The sequence below is a fragment of the Diadema antillarum genome, unplaced genomic scaffold (assembly GCF_040938485.1).
Source record: "Diadema antillarum isolate AM-2024a unplaced genomic scaffold, OU_Dant_1.0 seq00000984_RagTag, whole genome shotgun sequence".
NCBI classification, from domain to species: Eukaryota; Metazoa; Echinodermata; class Echinoidea; order Diadematoida; family Diadematidae; genus Diadema; species Diadema antillarum.
This window is the reverse complement of record NW_027271824.1, coordinates 32,199-57,477: the sequence shown is the minus strand read 5'-3', so window position 1 is coordinate 57,477 and position 25,279 is coordinate 32,199. Positions and strand designations below refer to the sequence as shown.

Sequence of the window (25,279 nt, the reverse complement as noted above, 5' to 3'; positions counted from 1 at the left end):
GTTCATTTACAGTTACAAAGCCTTCATATCCTCGCATCACATGACTCATTCATATGAAAGAGTCTTTCTCAAGATGAATAACAAATCCTTGCAATTGTATGACATTTTTGAATGTTTGACCCTTACAAATGTATTATGAATTTCAATGAAGAAGTGGAAATTTTACTACAATGAAGACTGATGAAACAGAAAATGTAAACTTGATAGGACACATATTAGCTCCATCTGGTAAAGTTTTTAGGGTTTGAAAAAACTGAATTGTATACCTTGAGAGACCTGGTCTCCATTATAAATAGGATTAGGCGACATCGATGAAACCACCTCACGCTTCGCAACGATGACCTGCCTCATCCGATCCAACGTCTCCAGCGAACTGTCACAGAAGCTCAGAGATGCATCTCTAATGTGGGTTGCCTGATAGAATATACAGAATAAAGCTTATCATCATAAAGCTATCTTTACCAGGGGCGGATCCAGGTATTCTGTAAAGGGGGGTGCCTTTACAAAATTAAAGGGGGGCGCATACACCCCTCCCCCAATTTGTTTTCTTTTATTTCTTGTGTTTTAACAAAAAATAAATGGGGGGCACGCATCTGGTGTCCTCCCTCTGGATCCACCACTTTACTAGAATCACGAAAAGTCTATCAACAACATGTCGTTTTGACAAGACATTGTTCTACATGTGCTAAAAAAAATGATGCTCTGTCCTGTTAAGATTTCAATATGAATTGATCAGCAAGTGCATTGCATCATTCCATTCATGTACAAGTCCACCTCATGATCATACCAAACAACAAAGCATTTTCAAAAATTTCCAATACTACAACATTAGGACATTACTTTTCCCACATTTTTTTAAAAACATGAACCTGTCCATCTAAAGGTATTTAGTCATTAAACATGACAACACAAGTTGAATAGTTCCACTCTTTGCTGCATGTTATGATATGAAAATTCACCTAGATTGTTGCAGAAGCTAGTATTCAGAGAAAAGACTAAACAGTACTTTCACAAAGTCCACTGACCTTTTGACACACATTGCTGATGACGGTGACACAACATTTGCTCCTGTGACAATTGCTCTGGTCTTATTTTCTCTAAGGACTTAGGGTTAGGGTCACAGGGTTGTGATAGGGTTTTAGGTTTAGTTTAATGTGAGGATTAGGATTACGGTGAGGGTCGTGTTTGTGGGTAGAATTTATGTTTGGCTTCGCGTGCAGATTCATATGGGAGCAATTGTCGCAGGAGCAAAAGTCATGGAACCAGGCAGTTCACATCAAAAACTTTTTAAACACATCTCTGGCATAGATTACAACTCTTCCTCATAGCAGCAAAAACCAGTTGGGATGAATTTATGGATGCCCACAAAACTGTTTACAATCTCTAAATCAAAGAATATGATGATTACATTCTTGATTTATTTCCCTGAATTCTTACCTTGTACTCTTCAAATTCTTTGGTTTTGCAGATGACCAATTTTCCCATTTCTGTGTCTTTACTTACTGCCTGGAAGGTGTGATAAAAGAGAACAGCAAAAACAAAATGAATGCAACATGTACAGAAAACACTAACAGGGGCGGATCCTGGAATTCTGTAAGGGGGGGCGCAACAGCTCCGGGTATCATTCCATTTTTTCTTGTTATTTCTTTTGTTTTTAATGAAAAATAAAGGGGGGGATGTGTGCTAGTTGCACCCCCCCTCTGGATCTGCCACTGCCCAGCAATATAAAATGGATTTTAGATTCTCTGTAATCCAACTGACCAATTGCCACAAATGAGTATATATCTAGTAGCTATTACGCATCTGGCTTTATTTAAGCATACATTCCGAGGGTCCCATACCCTACAAGCTTTGCTTTTTAGTGGGACCCTCCATTTCCATTCTAATCTTTGTATTATTAATATATGTATATACCTTAGAAAAGGAATTTCTGTTGTTACTCGTGATCACATGTACGTTTTCTTTGAAATTGTAACAAATATGTTCCATTAATGTATTGTATATCATTTTCCCTGTTTATTCAATGGAAATGGAAATAAAGTTGAACAAGTTGAACAAGCATACATTACTAACACATAAATAAAAAAATATTCTGGTAAATGTCTTTTGGTACATTTGTGCATAGCAATGTGCCACTAAAGTTTTTCTGGTCAAACAAGTTGACATCGAAAGCATGACCCACATAACCTCCACATGTTGCACATGGGTGCATGTGAGATCACCTCCTTCATTTGAACATACAGCTAGTGTACGGACATGGCCGCCAGAAACAAAATGTTTACATAAATATTAAGCCATAGGGAAAATTCTCGCCTAACAACTCAAGCCTGTACATATGTTTCGTGACGGAAAATACCACTCAAAAAAAACTTATACAGAAGCATGCCTAATAAATTCTTCTCTGAGACAGGCCACAGTTAACATGTAGTATATACCACAAAACACCTTGATATTTGTGATATCGTTACAGCACTTCCTGATCTTCATTGGAACTTGCACCTGTATTTGCACTCACAGGAGTAAGCCCAACAGATTCACAGAAAAGACCAAAATTCTAGCATTTATCAATGGATCGGTGAATCCCCTGCACCGGATTACATGGCTCCACAGCACACTCTAAAAAGATATGGCACATAATAGACTTAATAGCAGAAGCGGCTTGTGAAACTCAGGAGCTCTGCATTTACACACACAAGGGAAAATAGAAGGCAAGGAGAATTAGTACAAGGAGTTTGATCCACATGGTTGAGCAGGGTACGACAATCTGTACATCTGTAACAACACTGAAACACTCACACAGCACGAGTATACATTGCGCAGCAAACAGATACTAAAGTAGAGTCTGGTTTTCGAACACAATAATGCCAACTCACCAGGGCTAATTCCGCTTCTAAGTTTGCCTGCTTCACCTTGTCTGCTCCCTTCTTAGATTTCTTGAGATTCTCAATCTAAAAGAAGAAAAAAAAAGACAACAATGAAAAAAAAAAGAAATGTAATGTCACAACCTTTTATGATAAATAGATGGAAAACATAATGCAGTGCTTCTGAAATGAATTAATCTTATACAGGTTTTTAAAGATTCACCAAAATGGAAATTGTCTTCCTTGCTTGGATGTACATGTACAATGTCTGTTGTATTACTAATCTATTTAAACAGACATATTTGAGACCCTAGAATGCATAAATAAGGTATCCTCAATTCATCACTGAATAAAAACTTCACAGAAAAATGGCACCAATCAAAATAGCTCAGAAGGACGCTGTAGAGTGTGGCACTAAAATAAAAGCATTAAGGAAATTCTACCTTATCCTTCTAAAGCAGTTTGTAGTATGACCATGAGCGGATATGGTCAATGAGTGGATGAAAACAATTCTTAGAAGTAAGAAAATGAAAGCATGACTCATTGTGCTGCTACATTTCTCTACTTTTGACAGAGAATTCTTCTTGTTCTATCAGACAACTATATGATGCAATCATATTCTCTCTACAATTTGATGACATGACCAATGCACAAAGAAGACACAATGATATAGTATCCCATCATGCAATGCTTACAGTCGCACTATATGTTCGCTTACAGTCGCACTATATGTTCCAGTTTCTTATTCAATTATGAACTGTCTTACTGTTTTTGTTGCCTTCATTTTTCCTGCCATGTAGAAGTTTAATCACATTAGAATCATCGCAGGTTTCAGATAAAGAAATATTCTATAAAGTTGTGCAAAGATTAGAGCTGGAAAATGCATGATCACAAAATAAGAGCATAAGTGAGCATATGCCTATAGAGTTAGAAACTCTAAAATACATTAATCATTATTTGGCAGAGGAAAACAAAACACTTTTCACTGACACTTAGCTTGTGGGAAATAGACACTGTTGCAGTTAGTACTTAACAAATAAAGCATATATGTGAAAACCTTGTGCCAAGTTCTGTGCCACAAATCAACAGTTGTGTAAGTCATATTTTGTCTGTCACAATGTAACCATGTCCTACTTTCAGCTGGAAACCCCCTAGGAATAATATATGAACCACAGCTTTTGTTGTGACTCTGTGGAGCATGACTTGTCTAACCTTGCTTTCACATGTACAGAGAGTGCGTAATTTGAATGCTGAATTACAAACATGATTACAATTACGATTTGAATCATTGTTCATCCATACAACCGAGGAAGGCTTAGTGGATTCTGTGGTTTGAATTTCACAGCAAGGAGGGAGGGTTTGGCTTCTTTCTAAGCTCCAATCAATCACTCTTGAGCCATACGTAGCAAGCGCTTTGACTGCAGTGCAAGCATTTGAGGAGTGCAGTCTTTCTGCGGAAGTGGTTGAAAGGTCACAGTAAGCTCCGCCCCCGAAACACGATTGGAGGTAAATTACATTTACATGGTCATTTCGCTGCTTAATTCTGTCAAAACTTGATTGGAAAACACCTCTGGACTATCATTTAAAACACGATTGGAATCATGATTCAAATCATGCTCAGATTCCAGTTTACATTCACATGGCAAGAATGCGTAATTTGAAACACAATTCTAGTGACTGCATCATTGTAATCTTGTTTCAAAATAAGCACTCTCAGTATGTGTGAAAGCTAGGATATTTTTCACAGCTAAGTGAGTTCTAATCCTCTCATCTGACCACCTGATGTCAATTTCAAACAAAACACTGTTTGTGTTTTGATTACAAACCATAATATACACTGTGGTAGTTATTATTGTCAACGCATGGTCTTCTCTTTTACCTCTTCGCAGTGTGTGCCATGTAAACACCTCACCTGAAAGACCGTCTTCACATGCACAGAAGGTGCAAAGTTGCGGCCATAGTAGACACAAATTATTTTTTTTAACAACACCTGGTTATTTCCCATAATATGAAAAATCATTTTTGTCACCCACACTTTACTTACTGTTGACAAGCACCACAGAAGATTCTGTGTTAATGATAAACCCCTCATTGCAATCTTAGATAACTGGTAAAGGGTGTGTACAGTTCTGGTCAAGGTGAGGATTTAGCTTTTATTCTAACATTTTGCGAGATATTCAGAAACCACTTTAAGAGATGTCAAAGAGCATGCAATTCTAAGGGGTATCAAAAGTTTATTTGATGAAAATCGGTTTTGAAGTGGCCAAGATATCCAAAAACAAGGTGAAACAAAGAGATCCTAATAAAGTTGGGGCATGTAGTCTTTCATTATTATCACTTTTTTGGATATCTCAGCCATTTGAAAACCAATTTTCATCAAATAAACGTTGAATCCTTCTTAAAATTACGTGCTCTTTCATATTTCATAATAAGGTTTCTCATTATCTCACTTAGGAATGTATAAACCATGAATCCCCACCTCAACCAGTACTGTACAGCCCCTTTAAAGATACCATTACTGAATACAATGTACACCTGTTTCTTCTAGTTTTCACTCACCCTGTATCATGATCTCCTTTTCAATGAATCCTCTTTTACATGGATACATGTGCTGTACCAAAATTTACATTAACCACAGTTGTACAATATCAGAAGTGTATCAACTCAATCCGTGTATTAACTACAGTACAATCTGACCAATTTTTGCCCCTCCCAAAAACAAATTTTAATGCTCAAGCACTAACTATTGTTGTCACTAAAGATCTAACTTATCAAATTCAGCAAAGTTTTAAGTTACCTTTGCTTTTACCATGTATTGCCCACACACAATTTTTTTTTTTTTTTGGGGGGGGATCTTATCTGAATGGAAAAAAAAATGTATTGTCTAATACATTGGGTGATATAGTCTAATAATCTTGCAAATGTATATATAAAAATGTGGGCTTATAGCACAGAAATGACATACAGCAGAATCGGTTACAGCTCGTTATTCTGAAGGTTCGTTATTCCGAAGGCTCTTCAGTCCGAAGATTCGTTATTCCGAAGGTTCTTTTTTCCGCATTTCATTTTCGGATTAACAAATCTTCGGAATAATGAACCTTCGGAATAGCGTCACAAATGTTCGGATTTACAAACCCTCTTTCATTTTCGGATTAACGAACCTCTAGGTATGGGGAATTTGTGTGTTTCAGATTAACGAACCTTCGGAATAACGAACAGCACCCGCAGAATCAACTGTGTGTGCTGTAAAACACATTTGACCCCCCAAAAAAAAAATAAAAAAAGGAAAAAAATATATTTATACATCACTTTCCCATGTTTGAAATGTATTTTATAAAACCCAGTAACAAAATGCCTTTGCAAATGCGTTTTGCATCGCGTTCCTAAAGTTGTAGTGGTTATCATCTTTGTCATGAGTCTATTGGGAGGCCTTGTCACTGCATAGTTTGACCCGAGGAGCGGAGGGAATGTGTACTTGGCAGTGGTTGGCATGGGCACGTCCAGGCTGTAAACGCATTTCAAAACGACTTCGCATTTATCGACTCTGCAGAAATGCATTTCTGGCTCAAAAGCAATTATTGCAATTGCACTTTTTTCGGCATTTCAGAAATGCATTTCTAGCCCCATAATCAAAACAGCTTTGCATTTATCAACTGCCCAAAACTCTCTTGAAAGTTGTTTGGAGACCTTAATTCTACATCAGAAGTGAGTTGATAATTGAAGTTGACAGGGATGGTTGGCTTAATTAAGTGAATGTCTTTCTTGCGTTTCTACTACAGTTCAGTCAGTTTCAGCCAGTTTTAGCATGTAGTACAGCATGGTCCTGCATGTTAAAGGTTATTCCACTTACCCTAAACCTGTTAAAAGGAGTGAATAACAATTGCATTTACCCTAATGGTCCAACTCATTTCTTCCTCTCTTCCTAGTTACTGTAACACAATAAACTCTGTCTGACCCGGATATGTGTTATAACCTAATATCCTTTCAACATATATCAGGGTTAGCATCAGAAAAAAAAAATATTCCTGTCCAAAAAGGGGAAATTCAGTGACAGTTTAGGTAGAAAACAAAGACATGTTACTCAAGCCACAAGAGAGTTGTGTGACAAACAGAACATGATGGGTGGCCGAAGCATATTATGTTAGATGACTTATCAACATTCAGATTGTTATATAAACCTTTTTGATATTTATCTGATTTTAGCTTTAGTTTTGATGATCAATCTGTTTTTGTCTTGTTGTGTGCAACAAATTTACATCTCCTTTAGGGCATTCGATCATTTCCATTTTCATCACCCTGACTACTGACCCCAAGCCTCAAATATTGCTCAGTTGACCTTTCAGAACATGATTACTTATCCATAAATCAGATAGCACTGACATCCTATTGAAGAGATATGATAAAGAAGCATATTAAAAGCAATAATGATGTGTAGACTCACAAGAGAGTATTACCTTGATGATATCTTCGGCAACTTGTCAACTTTTCTTAAATCTAATTATCCACACTTCATACTCAGCAGGTGCATTCTACATCATCAAGGTTTTGAGACAACAAGAAAGTTTTCATGGACGATCCAATCAAATAGAGGAAGACCTCATTATGCTGTGGTTGTTGGTTTCCAACCAAATGACATCACGATTGACATTTAATAATGTCTGCAAAATAAGTGGGTAAATACATCCCCTGATATTGTTATATCCCCACATCATTGTCATATGGTCTTATTTACCCAAGGCACAGTAATCAGTGAATGAATTAATCTCCCAGAAGGCCTTGTTATTATCACCACTCCAGAATTGCCAAGTACCATTTGTACACCTTGGATAAAGGGGATTTAGTGGGTAAAACATCTTGATAAAGGAAGCAAGTGACAGATGGGATTTGATACCAGGATTTCCCTAGTAAGATGCCAGAACCTTATCATCCATATCACAGTGTTCTAAGCAACTCGCAATAATCTTTATTGCAGCTCACGTATGTGCTCTTATTTTCTTTTCTTTTCTTTTCTTTTGCTGCCATGTGCTTGGAAATCACTTGTAGCACAGGAGCCAACCTCATGTTTTTCATCAACACATTGTCAGAGATTCTGATCTCTACCAAAATCTACCTCCAGATATGGACAGAGACAGAGAGACGTGAGAAGATTTGGAATATGGCAAAATTACAATTGGATACCAAGAACTAAGGAAGATGAAGAAGAGAAAGGGGAGTGATTGAGGGGGAAAGGTGATGATGATGATGATGATGATGGTGATGATGATGATGATGATGATGAAGAAAAAGAAAAAGAAGACAAAAGTACAAAGAAGACACAAAGATGATGAAAAAGGATTAGAAGACCCAAAAAATATCAAAAAGGAAGGAGGCACAAGCAAAATACAGTTAGAGAAAGTGAAAGAAATAAGAGAAAAGGAAATTAACAATAATGATGATAATGAAGAACTTGGAAGAGCAAGTGAATGAGGAGAAGTTTTTAAAGGAAAAAGAAATTTAAAAAAAAATGAAAAGGAGATGGAGAACGAGAGAGGAAGCAAAAAAAAAAGGGAAGAGAAGGAAGAAGTAAGAAGAGGAGGAGGAGAAAGAAGAGGAGAAGAAGAGAAGGAGCAGAAGCAGAGGAGATGGGGAGGAAGAGGATGACACATACCTGTTTCTTTATGGCTGATACCTTCTTGGCACTACTTTCCTTCTCTTTCTGTATTTCACTTAGTCGCTTGCCTTCTGCGTTGATGTCTTTGAACACTTTCCTGTATTCTACACTCTGGAAATATAACAAGGGAAAAATAGAATATTAGATTGTGGAGATAACAATTGTGTTTCTATGCTATATGCAATTGCATGATACATAAAATCATGAAAACAGCATTTGTCTGTTCTACCATGAAACTAAAAATGTCTGTTTACAAGAAAAAAAACTCCATATAGGCCTGAAAAGTAAAATACCTTTCTAGTTCTAAAGATACAATGTATGTGTATATGTCACTCAAAATTTAGACAAATATTTTGCTTTAAAGTACAAGCAAAAGTGAAGTGAAGACTCAGTTATGAGTATTTTGATTGCAGCAGTGATACCTGAAATCACTATCGGTTATAATTGCTACAATTATCTTCATTACACCATGAAGGCCTAGTGGTCTGACAATCAACTTAAATACTGTTTTAAAAAAATGTCATTCTTGTTAATTCAGCACATAACATACTCTCGGTTGACTACTCCTTGTCAAAGAACAACTCCTCAAGTCATCCATTGCATCGTAATCATTATTATAAATTTTGGGCAGAATGCTGGGTTTGCCAGGTAAAAGAAAATCTGTTGAATCCAGCTTTCATGTTTATCAATGCATTGTCCTGGATTGCCAGAAATATAGTGTATTACATAGAAAAAAAAAATAAGGTGTTTTGGAGTGGTAATGAGTGTAACAGAGACTCTTTCCTGTCAGTGAAACCATCAAAACATGAGGGGAAATTTACGGTGAGCCATTACAGTGTTCGTATCATTCAATATCAGGTTTTGATGGTCGTATCTATGTCAAGGTGAAATATGTATTAATACTTTGTCCATCCTATACATTCATTCATGCATGTTAGTATGTATGTATATGTACCTGTATGTGAAGGCTCATGTATGCAAGGTGTATGTACATTTGTAAGAATGTATGTTTGACGTCATTCTGGGTCCAAAATTGCTGCTATTTTCTCTCTTTTTTTTAAAATAAAAAGTCATGCTTGTACCATCAGTTCCATATTGTTACCCAATGACATTTACTTTTGGCACAGTATCCAGCATGATTTTGTAATTTTGTAAAATTTTAATTGTTCATACCATCACAAATACATAGGGGCCTACACCATATGTATGTTTTGTATTTTTCATTTGTTATTTTCCCTACCCCTAAGTGTAAGTTTGATATTACCATTTTGTGAAGTGCTGTGAAACATGTTTACTCATTGTAATGTAAGAGAGCTACTGTATAAGTACAACTGTACCTATAGTGTATTGCATTGTATTGTACAATCAATATACATTGTATGTACTCTGTTTGCAACTACAAATCATTATTGGACTCTAAACCTACTTTAAACTCTCAAACATTTGGTTAGATTTCTGTAACACTTTGTTACATTCATTGCTTATATCATTTGATGCTAATCGCTATGAATAGAAAGAACAAGATATCTTACTCATTGAGGGGAGACTTCCCCTTTAAAGGGACTGTACAGTTCTGGTCAATGAGGATTTAGCTTTTAACGTTTCACAAGATATTAAAAAAAAAAAAACACTCTATGAGATGACAAAGAGCATGCAATTCTAAGGGGTATCAAAAGTTTATTTGATGAAAATCTGTTTTGAAATGGCTGAGATATCCAAAAACGAGGTGAAACAAAGAGATCCCAATAAAAGCGTGGCCTGTCGCCTTTTATTATCATCACTTTTTTTTTTGATATCTCAGCCATTTGAAAAGCAATTTTCATGAAATAAACATTGAATCCTTTTTCAAATTACATGCTCTTTCATATTTCATAAGAGGTTTCTCATTATCTCACTTAGGAATGTTATAAAGCTGAATCCCCACCTCAAACAGTACTGTACTGTCCCTTTAATACTCACCTGATCAATGGCTTCTTGTGTTAACATTTGCTGAGCATAGTCCAGATCTGACCAGCAAGAGTAGAGGTTTGGTATACTTGCATTGCTTTCGGTGTACGACCATTTTAATAATGCTGTGGAGACTGTGTGGGGTGGGAAGGGGGGGGGGGGGGGGGGAGAAGAAGAGTATACAGTCATCAACAAATATGAAACCAAAATGAGAATTAGCGACATTGAATTTCATTCACCTTGGCATTACTAATTATGTCTCAAAGGGCATCATGCATCATCTAATACCTATAAAATTGATTGCTTTTTATGTCAAGGTGTAACATGACAAGATATAATGCACTAAGCTAGGGTTTTCATGTGCAACTAATTGGGCCATCACAACATTCAGATACCTATTGATTGCAACCAGCACAGGTGATGGCAGCAGGTAAAGGAAGTTTAACCCGTTAAAAGACTATTACCGGTACCGAGTAACCTTCTTCTTCTTCTTCTTCTTCTTCTGATTAAGTCTCCCTCCTTCAATAGGCTGAAGATTCTTGCAGACTGTGTTATTTACATTATAATACAGTTTATTTACAGAATTTTATTATTTACAAGCACATAACAAATTTGAAGACCTTGGGTAGGTGTCCATGGGAAATGCGTGTTAAAGCAAAATCTGCTCGTCCTCAATGGCCTTTACATAAAACTTGCAGATTAAAAGGAGAACTGTCAAATTAATTCTAAAGGAGAGGCTTTGTTTTTTTATAATGCAATTTAAAAACAAATGCCAATAAAATATGGCGTGGCTTTGGCTTCTGTGAGGAAATAAAAAAGAAGAAATAATTGCTAGTGTTAACTGAATTTATCAACAATAAAATTGCATAACAATTCCTATATGCAACACTTTGCATATCTATTGGCAGTACAGGCCAGCTACCGGTATAGAATACATGCATAGGCCAGCGATACAACTTGTATCACTTGCATCAAGCAATGTGCCATTACAGAGTGTCAAAGACAGGCTGGCCACAGATTACCCATTGTCCCTTTTGTGGAGATGTTTGGAGTTTTTGTGATGAAAATGGTTGTGATATACAGTGTATGTTTATGAGATTATATATATACATTTGTCATGCAGCAGAAACAAAGTTCTTGTCCTGTGGTACCTTTGAAATATCTGACTAGTATTTTTGAGGCAATATAATGTATTCACAACTAGATTTACACGAGCAAAAAAAACCCTCAGTCTTCTCTTGCTGAATTTACCATTAGTTCTGACAGAATTACTTAAAAGACAAGCTCACCTTCATATACATAAGGATTGAGTGAATGCAGCAATACCAGCAGAACTCATCAGTGAAAGTTTGAGGAAAATCGGACAATCCGTTCAAAAGTTACCAGTATGAATTTTTTAAGTTTCTGTGCAGTCACTTCTGGATGAGAAGACTGCTATATTGTATGATGCCACATGCAAAGAATGGTATAAAGAAAATATAAAGAGAATTCCACAAAATTACATTTTTTTTAAAAAGAAAACACATTCCCTCAACTCATCACTGACATAGGTCAAGGGTAATATTATTCCCACTGTCTTTTGGAAGAGGCAAGTGAAGTGCTCTTTTATTATGCGAGAAAAGTGAAAATATGATGAATTTTCTTTATATTTCCTTTATACCGGTCTTTGCATATGACATCAGAAGCTGTAGTAGTCTTCTCATCCAGCGATGTCACCACTAAAATTTAAAAACTCCATTTTTTGAAACAGATTGTCCAATTTTCCTCAAACTCTCACTGATGTTCTACTAATCATATGCACTGCATTCTCTCAATCCTTATGTGTATGAAGGTGGACTTGTCCTATAAGGCTGTAAGATCTTCATAAGAAACTAGAACACTATAAAGTAGGAAGTTTCCCCCAAACAGCAACAACAACAACAACAACAAAAATCATGCCAGATTATACCATGCCAAACAATCAAATCGGATGATTTCTGACAAATTAAGTAACTAGTTCTTCACCTCTGCACTGAAACTTTTCGAATAGTTACAAATATCAAGACAATATTCTGTGGCATAGCTGAAGCAATAGACACAAACACAAAAGCCCCTCAAAACACATAATCACTTAATATGGCCCTGTGGTCAGCTAATCTGAAAGAACAGTTACTGCTACTGGACAGTCAGTACATTCCTCTTTTCTGACTCTTCACTAGTAAAACCCTCTTTGTCACTTGTGGGGGATTTGAATAGGAGTGCTTTGTTGAGTTCCTTCTTCCACCTGTATAGTCAACTTCACTATGCCATCATACCCTCATTTGTAGTTATCCACCAACCCCAACCACCTTACAGAGACATACTCTACACTTGCAGTTTATTATCACATCTTGAATATTTTCTTGTGAAGGCCTTGTACATGCACTGCCTATGAAGGCCACAATGAAACACAGTATAAAGCAAGATATTTTCACAGCATGAAATTTTCGCAAATTGCTACTGGCATTCATTGCATTGAGTGTAAACAAGAATTTTTGCTTATATTTTGATTTTGTGAATCTTGGCTTTCACAAAATTTGAGAAATTAAAATGGTATATTAACCCATATCGGGCCAGCGAACCTGTGTAAACAAACACCCAAGTGGCCGAGCACCGTTCGCGCACACACGCCGACAAACAGACAACTCTCCAAACAATCGCTCTTTATTAGCAAGCAATGAAAGAAACATAGACAATTTATATATCATTTAAAAGAGCAAAACAACCTCTTTAATATGATATATAACATGCTGCCATTCAATGCATAGTACAGTCATAGTACTCAGCGGAAACCATTCAATGCATAGTACAGTCATAGTACTCAGCGGAAAAGAATGACGTCATTCGTATGTCATTTCATTTACTACAGGATATTCCGTATGTGGCCCCTGCAGCGTTCGGACGAACTACGGAATATCCCGTAGATGGCCCGATATGGGTTGAAATTTAAATTGTATTTTGTACGATACATTGTAAGAAAAATGTGGCCATTACTCTTTAGGATTAACTTTAGTACTAATGTGGCAGACTTTTGCATTTCATTACTTTCAACTTCCCCCTTGCTCTGAGATCATGAACCAATCCATGGCTAATATACATGTGAAAGTACATGAAAAGGTTTTCTTTGAATGGTTTTACCCTCCTTGTATCACCAAAGTCTGCAAGTTGAACTCTGCATGATCGCTGCAAATATACAATTTATTTTGCTCAACCTACACATAAAAAAAGAAGGAAAGAGGAAGTAAAATATACTGTTTCTTCCATGAGTCAAGATTATTCCATGAGTCAAGGTTTACTCAAATATACATTGCAGTGACTACATTGCAGGAAATATTGAGGAGCTACAGGAAAATATCGTCCCACTATCTTCAGCCCACTATATGTTTATGAAATCAATCTTGTACTACTACTACTACCACCACCACCACTGCTACTACTACAACCACTACTACTACAGTAGCTGCGCAATATGAATATCATTTATAATGACCTCTACTAACTAGCAAAACTAGAACTGCAACTACATGTAAAACACTTCTTGTCCTTGTACCATATTAATCACAGTGACACTGCTACTCCTAATATTGATACACCACATGAAGATGACATCAATAATGCTTGAATGAATTAAATACAAAAACACTACATCTGGAAGGGTTCCCAGCAGAGAATGGAGTGGCCAACATCAGAAGTCAGAACTAATAACAGACAGATATCTGCTGCAGACAGGCCTGGTTGCACATGATTCCCTTATTCTTTCCTGTGACACAGAATTATTAGTCTATTATGGTACCTATCAGTATAAAGAGGCTCTGGTCCTGTGCATGTGGGAGTATACATGTAGATAATCATTAATGACATCATGTCGGACATCCCCTTAACAAAGAGTTAACCACACTGGCAAAAAATTCCTGGAAGCCTGTCGAATGTAGACCTATAGAATGAAATGAGGACAATCACTCTTCAAAGATGGGCACTGATTTGTCCCCACCTGATTGCTCATAAGCAGCTTTGATACAGAAAGGTACATGTATGTGTGTATGCACGAATGAGACTATCATAGCCTTGTGGTAGTATGTATGGTTCCATGGACATTTGTTCCTGTGACAATTAATTGCTCCCATGAAATATCTGTATCCACATACCGGTACATAACCCTTGCCCTAAGCCTAATCCTAATCCTAAGCCTAATCTCCACATCGACTCTATCACAACCCTAACCCTTGTACATCATTGGAGAAAATAAGACCAGAGCAATTGTCACAGTTTACAGGAGCAAATTTTGCATCAGTCATACATAGAAAATTACGCAAAGTCAACGATTTGTGTCAATTTATGTCAATTTTTGTTTTTGATGTAAAATTTTAAGAATTTGACCTAGACCTTTGACTTTCACTCACAAGTTGATATGTAGGCCTACAGCAGGGAGGTGGCTACAGCTTGCATCCACTCATATGTACAGTACACAAAGTTTCATTTGGATATCTTAAATGGTTACACCGTCCACAAAATTGATTACAGACACAGATGGATGGACAGATGGATGGACAGAAGGATGGACAGAAGGGCGTTCTGATGGACAGACGGACAACCTGACACCACAATGCCTTCGGTGACACTTCATTTCAAAGGCATACACGTAAAAGACTGCATTGTGTAAATGTACACCAGTACGTCCTAATGAATCACTTTTAGTTTTGATTCATGGATAGCTGAGAGTAGATATTGTATGGAAACACTGTGTCATCACAAATGCTGTATTAAAGTTTACTTGAAAAATTATACCCAATGCAGTCAAGTTCATAAAAGAAAATCTAAGAGAATTCTATAAGTTGCAATGGAATTGCTATCAAACATTAAAAAAAGATAGAAATGATTTCCATTTTTATAAGCTTTTTTGTGTGGAGAGTTGTGTTAACCCATATCGGGTCAACGCACTTGTGTACCAGTAAACAACACCGCAGTGGCCCAGCACCGTTTGCACACACACACTGACAGGCAGACAACTCTCCAAACAATCGCTCTTCATTAGCAAACAGTAAACAAAACATAGTTATACAAGTTATATATCATTTGAAAGAGGATAAAATTCCCTTTTAAATGATATATGACATGCTGCCATTCAATGTACAGTGCAGTCATAGCACTCAGCAGAAGTGAAGTACAGTCATCCAAAAGTTACGAAATCAATTTGTTTGTTTGCTTTCATTCATGGATTAAAAATAGCAAATGTTGTAATTTTTACACATCCAGTACCGGAAATGAAATGATCAGAGTGTCAGCTCTCTGGACATATAAATATCATGACCATTGATACAATAATTGCAGGTTTATGTTTATATTTATGATGATGAAGTCATTGCGAGTGCACGGGAAATCGATAGTATAATGTGTGCATCCTATATAGTTTGTTGAAGCGAAACTTGTCACGATAGATACAGCTACAGCTTTTCAGGTTCGACTGAATTATACAATTATTGTAAATACATGTGGATGTACATGTGGGACTATTATCACAGTCGAATCATTACCCTGCAAGTGTCCAAACCTCCTCAAAAACTGCTGCAGAAAATCCAAAATCAAGCACTCCGTACAGCTGTACATAGTACCCACTGACGCTTCATGGTTATTCGAGTTATTCCATGTAAACACACATTTTTTCGATGATTTTTACGATTTTGTTGGCATTCCACTGACAAAGCCTTCTTGAATTATCACAGGCAGTGTAGCAAAGCATTCTGGGATATGTTGTCAAAGGTTAGAAGGTGAAAGAACTTTGGAATGATGTCGTTTATATGTCATCTCATTTACTACGGGATATTCCATATGTGGCCCCTGCGGCGTTTGAACGAACTACGGAATATCCCGCAGTTGGCCCGATATGGGTTCATTATTCTAACACATGTGTACAAATGTACAAATGAAAATAAGCTCTGAAGACTAATGCTGTTTAACCTCTTTGTGAACTTTGGATGCAAACAATTAGCAGGCTAATTGTCATGAATGGCCAGTATTTGGAGTATTTTCTGCCTGTTTCCTGGATGAGAATCTTGGAATCAGGTGGCTTGTGGTTAACCATGTACCAAAGTCCATCTGGGATGAGTACTGGCCCTAAAGAGGGATCCACCAAAGATCAACATTTCATCTGTGTTTCAAATCTTGCCATGTTTGAAATATGTTTCAATACTGTAAAACAAGGAATATGCGCATGTGTTTTAATCATGTAAATTTCACAAGAGCCAGGATTCGCGAAATTAAAATGCACTCAAAAGTTCTTGTCTACACTATTATTGAATGCCAAAGGCCTTTCCCGAAAATTTCACGCTGATAAAAAGACCATCGCCTCCAATTCACGAAAATTTCATGCTGCGAAAATATTGGTTTTACAGTATCCACTATCAGTATCAAAATGTGTTTGCAAAGGCCTTTAGGATGGCATTTCTCAAGTTGTAGCATTTATCATCATCTCTATCACAAGAGTCAGAGACAGAAAGGCCTTGTCACTGTACAGGCACCATTGCCCTGTTTGTCCCAAGGAACAGAGATCATGTAGGTAGCCGTGGGTAGGTCCGAGAAATAGATGCGTTTCAAAACGACTTTGAGTTATCACCTCTACAGAAATGCCTTTCGAATTGCATTTTTTTTTTTTTTTTGGCCATTTGATAAAGGCTTTTCTAAATCCAAAATCAAAACAGCTTTGCGTTCATCATCTGCCCAAATCTCCCTGAAAGTCATTTGGAATCGTTGGTTCTATGCCAGAAGTAGACACCCCATGACACACTAGTCACAATGCAGAGTAAGGAGGCCATTTAATGTACAGTGCAAGTCCATATCATGTTCAGATTGAGTGAAGTCTGAGCCCAACATTTTTAATGCCCATTCCCTATCTTCAACTACACTGAACACTTCAGCTCAGCTTCATGCTCAGATCAAGGAAAAAAATATGTCAATTTCTTCACTGATACTGCTATCTCTTTACTGACTGAGTGATGACTTTCTGACAGAAAGTGAAACCCAAATATACAAGTGGATTGAGTGAAGGCAGCAATATTAGTAGAGCACATCAGTGAAATCTGATGAAGATCTGACAATCCAATCAAAAGAGTATTTTTTAGTTTCAGTGCTGCCATCGCTAGATGTAAAGAGTACAACCATTTGTGATGTCACTGCAGGATAATGAGAAAAAGAAAATACATTGTACAACGAGAATTCTGCAAAACTTCATTCTTTTATGAAAAGTACAATTTACACATTGCTACTGACGTATGTTAATGGAAATATCCTTCCACCTTTTCTGAAAGAGGTAAAGTGAAGAGCTCTTTCATTACGAAAGAAAAGTGAAAATATGTTGTATATTCTTTATACTCTACATGTACAGTGTATATCACTGTCTATGCATGATGTGTTGTAGTCTTCTTATCTAGTGATGACAGCACTGAAACTTTAAATATCCTTTAATCAGCAGATTGTTCAATTTTCCTACAACTTTGCTGTGTTCTTCTATTAAATACTGAGCACTGCATTCCCTCAAAATCGATATACATGTATACAACTGTATTTAAGAGAGTATACATGCATAAAAACATTCAAGTTGACTCTCATGTGATTTTTGAGATTGACAGGCATAGAGGCCTACATGTATATCTTGCATTTCATACTATAAAAAAAATGGTTATGATGAATGACTCTTCTCATGCTGAAGTAAATGCAATATGCAAATAAAATCAAATTTTACTTGCCTTCATTCATTCTGCCAAATTTCATCACTTTTAACTTTTCCACATGATCTCAAAAGTGACAGATACCACTCTTGTTTGTTTACATTTCACCAAGAGGCAAAAACAATTCTCAAGAGGTAAAATAATATCAATTATAAAATGGGTCCACGAATGTAGCCAATCAGAAGCACCGAAATGTGTCACATATGTGCTCTTCATTTTCTTACTAACATGCATGGGCATGAAAAATTTTTGCAATGAAAAGGCGCACGATGTGTTATCCTACAGCACATTACTGAACTAGAAATGTCGCTATGGCGACTGATGCCTCTGCCATAATGCATGATTCTCCCAATAGGGGTATAGTACAATGTCTTCACAATGTGTGATCCATGACAGTTTCACATAACTGGCAAAAAATTAAAATATGACAGGTTTGTCAGAAATGACTTGAATGATCACTTTCCTTGAACTGGGAGTGCAGGTACACATATTTGGGGAATTGAGAATTTTTACTTGAATTCTGACAGACCCTTTTATAAGTTTATGCATCATGAGTAATTTCCAAGGTATGAAGAAAGAGTGTAATAACAGTACAAAATAGATTTTTTTTTTTTTTTTTTTTTTTTTTTTGGGGGGGGGGGGGGCATTGAAACCTGGCCATTGACCCTTAACCTTTGACAACCTTTGACAGTCTGGCTGGAAATTTCCTGGAGAATCTCCATTAGGTAATGCATGTATATAAGTCAGAAAACTAATAATGCAAGCATTTTATATACTAGTGTATGAGGGAAATAGTAAAATATTGAGGAGTTGACCTTGACCTTTGACCTATGACCCCTAAATTCCCTAGATAATCTCTGCCAGTCAGTACATGCGTATGTACCAAGTTCCATGAAGATACATTGAACCATTTGTGAGAAAAGTGATATTACAACATTTTCACTTAACCTTTGACCTTTTGACCTTTGACCTTATGACATGAAACTCTGGAGAATCTTTATGCAGTAGTAGGGGCCTACATGTCTACACCAAGTTTCAAGATAATACCTTTGGGCATTGCATAGATATGGGGGGAAATAGCAACATATTCAGGATTTGACCTTGACCTTTTGACCTTTGACCTCTTGCCAATGTCACTAAAATCTATTCAACTAATTGTCCCATCATACATCATCCTTGGACCAAGTTTGGTGAAAGAATTCAAGTCAATATTACTCAAGTTATCGCGTAAACGAAAGCGGACGTACGTACGGACGGACGGACAACCCGAAAACATAATGCCTCCGGCACCACTTCGTGGCGGAGGCATAAAAAGTATAAGTCTGCCAACTCTCTGATGTCACGGTGCACAGTTTACCACACACACTCAATCATTTACTAGCTAGTATCTCTGTGAGCAACTTCTAGTCAAGTAGGAGTGCTTGGAACAAACATCTTAAAGGGATAGTATAGTATTGGTGGGCATGAGAATTGGGTTTTTAACTTTTTGCAAGATACCAAGAAACCGCTTATGAAATCATACAGAGCATACCATTCTAAGAGGAATTCAAAGTTTATTAGATGAAAATTGATTTTGAAATGGCTGAGACATCCAAAAACAAAGTAAAACAAAGCGATCCTAATAAAAAGGTGGGTCCCACCTTTTATTAGGATTGCTCTGTTTTAGATATCTTGGCCATTTCAAAACCAATTTTCATCAAATAAACATTGAATCCCTCTTGGAATTACATGCACTTTCATATTTCATAGGAGGTTTGTCATTATCTCACCAGTTAGAAACCTGAAGCTACGTTTCAACCAAAAACTGTACCATCCCTTTAAAGGGATCGTATAGTTTTGGTTGAGACCTAATTTCAGGTTTCTAACATTTTTTAGTAAGATAATGAGAAACCTCTTCTGAAATGTGAAAGAGCATGTAATCCCATGATGAATTCAATGTTTATTTGATGAAAATTGGTTTTGAAATGGCTGAAATATCCAAAACAGAGCGATTCTAATAAAGTGTGTGGAGCCCACATTTTATTACGATCGCTTTGTTTTACTTTGTTTTTGGATGTTTCAGTAATTCCAAACACTATTTTCATCAAATAAACTTTGAATTCCTCTTAAAATGGTATGCTCTGTACAATTTCATAAACTGTGCTTTCTTGGTATCTCGCAAAAAGTTGCAAGCCCAGTTTTCATCTCCACCAATACTGCACCATCCCTTTAAGACATCTTAGCTTTTCAGCAAGTTCTACATGTAGCTGATTGGCATTCACCCATAAAGGTATAAATGTACATAAAAGTGCAGTTAATTTTCAACCCATTTTATCGAACAAAAAATGTATAGCATAATGTTAGTGGAGATGCAGCTCACTCTCGGGCACTGAGACACAGGAAACACACGTTTCAATTGCACCAATTAAACAGTAAGAGAGCTCACGTAGCACTACGAAAGTGGGCAAAACGATATGATTTCCATATACAGATGAAGCAAATTTAAGTTTTGATAGTATTAATTGTGAGGGGCAAATGTCAGGGGACCAAAGTAAAAGGAACATACACCTCATGTGTAAACCAACTAGAATTATCACTGAAGGTGATTAATACCCCCGCCCCTAGTGTTGCTTTATAGTATGTGATGTCATGAGGGCAATGACGTTAGTACCAAGTTTGTGCATTTGTCGAATTGGAAACAGAATAATTTTAATTTACTGTACACTTACAGAGTTGACATTGAGTATAAAACTTACACTAACAGTGAATGGAAACATGCTTTCCCCCAGCATCACTACACTTAAAGACTATCATACACACCAGATTTGACCTTCATAGCTTGAATGGTTTATTTTGATACAAAAATGAGTGGTCACCATGGCAACACATTTTCCTTAAATTAATACATTGGTGTCTTGCAAAACTACACTTCTAGATCATGATACATACTAAATTTGACTTAAATTGTTTGAATGAAGGAAAAGTTATTTGATCTGCAAGGTTTTGGTAAAATTGTGGTTACCATGGCAACAGTTTGTGTGACAAACACAAACATCATGTGTTCCACATCTATACCTCAGGGCCATAATGCCTACCAAATTTGGTTTCAAATGCTTGAAAACTGTGGAAGAAGTTCACTCCACAGGATTAAAAAAACAACAACATGCAGTTACCATGGCAACGCATTGTCCGATACAAATACAAAGGACATTTTGCAAAACTACACTTAAAGAGCATCATACACACCAAATTTTACCTTCATAGATTAAATGGTTCAATTTGATACAAAACTGAGTGGTTACCATGGCAACACATTTTTCTTATATTATCACATTGATGTCTTGCATAACTACACCTCCCGATCATCATACATACTAAATTTGACCTTAAGTGCTTGAATGATGTGGAAGTTATTCAATACACAAGGTTTTGGTAAAAATTTTGGTTACCATGGCAACGCTTTGTCCGACAAACACACAAATTATGTGTTCCACATCTATGCCTCAAGGCCATAATGCCTACCAAATTTGATTTCAATTGCTTCAAAACTGTGGAAGTTGTTCACTCCACAAGATTTCGAAGAAAACATGCAGTTACAAGACCATGGCAATGCTTTGTCAAGTACAAACACAAAGAGTATCTTGCATAACTACACCTATAGATCATCATAGATACCAATTTTGAAATTAATTGCTTAAATACTATGGAAGTTATTCAATCCACAAGGTTTTGGTAAAATTATGGTTACCATGGCAGTGCATTGTCCAACAAACACAAAAAACATGTCTCGCACATCTACACCTCAATATCATCATTTACCCTAAGTTTCATTTACATTGTAAATTGCTTCAAAACAGTAGGAGTTCGCGACACAAGAGTTTGCAACAGACCGACCGACCGCCCGCCAGACCAACATCATGGTGATTCCTATACCCCCTTCACACTATGTGTGGCGGGGGTATAAAAAGGAGAAACTTCCAGTTTAAAGGTGCATGGTCCCGGCAGTTTTAAATAGTCAAATGCGTACGCGGGCGCACGGCGGAAGTTTCCTATAGAGACCTATGCTATTGACTTCTCTTGGGCGCTTACGCTTTGGTCCACTTTCCCGAGTACGAAGAAGTCCGATCCACTGTGTCAGTGGTCCGATCACAGTTCGGCTCATGATTCGGCTCATGATTCGGCTCAGGGGGATGACAGCTTTAGCAAATTTCTTTTGTGATGTCATAATAAGAAGCACATATGCACGCACCCTGGCATTACTACAGACTGCGTGATGCGCAGAGAAGACAACGAAGGCAACGTTACTTAGCAACACCTACGCGCTTTACTCTTGATGACAGCTCAATTTCGGCAATCTTCGTATCAATGCTAATGGTGATCGGCAGTAGCATCAACAGCGCCATCTATACTACCGGGACTATGCCCCTTTAAAGCAGTAAATGAAAATAATTAGGATTTATGAAATGGGTATGATTGGACAAGTTTAAGAGGGTCATGATCTTCTGAATGGCATAAAACTGTCACATTGCTTTCTCCAGAGGAGCCTCTACAAGTTTCCCAGGTCATGTGACTGTGATGTCATAGGCATAATGGTTCATCTATGTTTTCTGCATGAAGTATCATTTAGCCTCAAACTGAGGCTCTACTTCATATTTTCTTGGAATGCCTTTTCTGTTTGTTTGGGTGGTGTGTGTGTTCGTTTTTTAAGCACCAAGATGAAAATATGATATAAACATTTTGTAGCTACAAATCCCCAAAGTTGCCAAAGAGCATCCCTTTCTTTTCAGATTTTTAAAAATAGTTGCAAAGACCTATTGTGTACTTGGCTGACTTTTATGTTACAGCTGTGATAAGTGATGTTACAGTCAAGCAGGGAGGTGAGACACCTCCCCGAGTCAAGTAACCAATCCTATTGTGAAATTCTTGTAGCTTTCCGACCAGTTAATCGACATTCACTGTGTGCCAGACACAAACTTCAAGATATTTCTCAGAATTACAAATGTGGCTACTGTATCCTTTCCTGGTGAATATCCCTTCAGCATAGAAGAAAGTAATGACATACATGTACACAGGTGGGCAGTGTGGAAGTAGAAAAACAGGGTCTGCAAAGGGAGATAGACTGGCCCTATGACTAAATGTGATCGGGCTGGTGACAGACATCTTATTGAACGAGCCTAGTCTTTCCAATTAGACACTTTTACGACTGTGGCACGGACATGTGAACTCCTTCCAATTGAAATATTGAGTCACAATTCAATGGAATCATGATATACATGTGCAATTCATCATGATATAGAAAGTAACGCACTTAGGGATATAGGTCCCACTGAAAGCTATCTTAACCAACAGGGCAGGAAAAAGAATGTGCCTCATTGCCCACATATTCTATCATAATTTGCCCTAGTTATAAGGTTCAATATTGGGCACAATGTTCAACTGATAAAGCACGGACTGCTTACAGTTTCCAGATGTTTCATTTCCACCAGTGCAATGCTCGCATGACTACAAATTTTCTCTCATTCATTTCTTAAACGTTTGGTGTTACCCAAATTGAAGTTCTTTGAGAGCTTGGTCCAAAGTACAGCATATATTATGTAAGCTGCCCATGCAAGCGCTCTTTATAAATCACAGGGAGGAATAAAGGGGAGGGGCATCATAACTTCATCTTAAACCTAAATTCATGCAAATGCATGGGCAGCATCTGACAGCATCTAATATGCACATATACCCCCCCCCCCCAAAAAAAAAAAATGATGTTTATGAGGAAGACAATCCACACAGTCGATCAATACATCGGTGTATCATGTGCATCTTTATGCTTGGAAGTATATAAACTACGTGTATAAGAGGTACATGGAAGTGAGTGTGGGAGGTACAATGCACACATGTACAAGGTATATTGGGGAGTGTGAACCAACAACTATTTTTGGTTTCTCAGATCCTTGTTAACTGTGGCCATTACTAAGTTTTGAGTCTCTATGTGGCATCACAGCTAGCACAATAAAAGCTAAACAAATGCAGGACATAGGCCTCTCTCAGTATCCCAGGAAGACAAATTTGCTTGATTGACAAGCGACAAGCAATATCAGGAAGCATGTATGAATGATGATAATCACACAAATAACCTGTACTAGACATGTACATTTGTACCTGGTATACACAAGATCTGCAGTGCACAGTCATTTATCGACTTGTATACACTGTACAAATGTAGGAATAAATCTGCAGTTGGGATGCAAGCACAGGACAGTTTTGCCACATGTTTTTCTCTTGTTAAATATGAATGTCAATTTTCATTGAACAACTCCCTTTACTATCCACTTGCTTCTTGCCATATTAAAAGTAGCCAAATATATTTTACAAAATCATATAATGTAGGCCTACATTGATATAATTGTTTACAACAAATTATCAACTTGCATAAAAGTTGACTGGAGTCATCTTGTTGGTTGCCTAACTTAGCAGCAAAGTCAATTTTGCAGACACACATGGGATAGGAACACGGAATGATTTTTGAGAAGCTGTGACAAAAGCAGATTGATCTTGAACATAGAAGGAATTTGTACCATGTGATCAGCTAAGCATGTTATTGAAGAAGATAACCAACCTCTACAATTTAAATTACTAAACACAATATTTGCCAAAAGTATCACAGTAACATCATCACAAAATCAGGTTCAATCAGCAGCCAGAGTTATTTGTTGTACAATGTACAGATTGAGTGAATCCCAACTTTGAAACTATGCTTATGTATGCTTGTAAAAACTTCATACCAGTATAGATCAATAAAAATGTAGCTGACAATTACAAGGACTCTTGACAGTATTTTTCAAAACAAACACAGTTCTGTGAGTTATTTCACTTTGGAAATTTGTGAGGTTTTCTTTACTACGTGTACCACCTGACTGGTAAAAATGTCACATGATAGAAAAGTCACATTCCAAAGTCATTTTCCCATCAATTCCAGAAACTTTACCATCATATCTCTCTGATAGTCAAGAACTATAGCTCTTTTCACAGGGCAAGAAAAATTCAAATGTGTGAAAATTTCACTCTTTCACTGATCAATTGTCTTCATCAAGAATGAACCTTGCCACCAAGCT

General features: G+C 37.0%; 1 pseudogene; it reads right to left on the bottom strand.

Annotated features, from left to right (window-relative positions):
- LOC139742180 (uncharacterized) overlaps positions 1-25,279 on the bottom strand; it is a 46,413-nt pseudogene that overhangs the window by 13,013 nt on the left and 8,121 nt on the right.